Here is a 1,587-nt window from a genome sequence, read left to right as displayed (position 1 = left end):
GAAATGAGCGCCAAAAGTTGAAGGCGGTGGGGCGTTTTCCCGCGCGCTCTCAGTTCCGCTGTGGGCCGCCCTCTTTTCTCTTTTGCGTACTACTCTGGCCCAATTGTATTTCTGCGGCCTGCTAGCCGGGGCCCGCTTGTGGGGATAATTGAGTCCGTCGATCCAACAGGTTTGTTTTTTCTCTTATCAGTTTTTTTTCCTTGCGTGACTCCTTTTTCAGATTTAGGCATAGGTTTCCACACGTTTCAATCAAAATATCAATTAAATAAAAAATTTGAAAATTCACTTGTGTCAAACTTAACAGTACACTCGTGACAGATCCATAGACTATTATTACAAACAGTTAAGGAATAGACAAGAAAGAAAATGATAAGGGTTGCAAAAGATTCAAATGAATATCTCGCCAAATCAAATTTAGAGAGCTCTAGATATATGATCCATCAATAAATGTGTAAGTGAAAACGATTATTCATTGATTTGTCGACAAATTTAGAGAGGTCAACAGTTGACTTTTGTTGACCATGGAATTGATCATTTAACTACCATCAGTATATCGATCATTTAACAGTCCTAGCAGGGCTAGGGGAAATGTTGTGCGTACTTTTGTGCGAAGATTGGCACATGGAAGACTAATGAAGTTAATATAATACATGGAAGGTGGTGAAGTTCCAATGCATCTTCGATAAGCTTATGAGCAAGTATAAGAGAGAGAAGAGTGAAGACCGATTCGGTGAATTAGACGCTAAAAAAGGAGTGTTCACCTCTAAATCAAGATGATCTATCCAATCAGATTGTGGTGTCATAAAATCGGCTCCAGGTCTTGTTGGGGTCCTTTGGTTCAACCTCCTTTGTGTGACCAATGTGGGTCTTATGGAGTTTTGGTGTCATATCCTCTGGCAGACCTATGCATCAACAAGGGTGGAGAGAACCTATTGGTTATGATCCATGACATTTCGTACTCAGCCGATTGAGCTACGGCCAATCAAGCTTCAGCAATGCAAGCCAAGGCTAGCCAATCATGTCAAGGACCTTAACAACTCAAAGAGGAAGGGAAGGCACCAATCCAGCAAAATTTTGTGCCTAGGTAGAAAGAAGAGCTTCCTGCTTCCTCTATACTAAGGGATGATCCTTCGGCATCCATTACTATTGACTCCACGGCGAGGTACCTATCACAAATAATGATGGGGCGATTGTGATTGAGGGTCTGGCTCCAAAAACAATGCAAGGGGATTCCATAGTTGCTACTACCAATGATAATGAAGACGGAGGTGCCAAGGGAGATTCCAAGTACTTGCAACCAAACTCATGTCCTCGGAGTTTGACAAAGATGATGTGCGTGCAAACTACAACGTGCCCATTGTAATAAATTGAAGAGGGAGAAGCTAGAGAGGATGAGAGAAGACATCTTCAACATAGTGCACCCAATTTTCCCTCAAATAGCAAAGAAAGACTATGAGGTGGCAAAGCTAGTAAAACCAGACGAAGTGCTTCCTGTCACATTGGAAGTTCCAACGTGTGTTAAAACTTATGATATGACGCTAAATCAATGTTAGTTGACACTCCAAATGGTATTGCGATGTTCTAGAA

Source organism: Sorghum bicolor, chromosome 4 (assembly GCF_000003195.3).
Source record: "Sorghum bicolor cultivar BTx623 chromosome 4, Sorghum_bicolor_NCBIv3, whole genome shotgun sequence".
In the NCBI taxonomy this organism is placed as follows: domain Eukaryota; kingdom Viridiplantae; phylum Streptophyta; class Magnoliopsida; order Poales; family Poaceae; genus Sorghum; species Sorghum bicolor.
The sequence above is the reverse complement of the archived record's forward strand: the minus strand, read 5'-3'. Positions refer to the sequence as shown.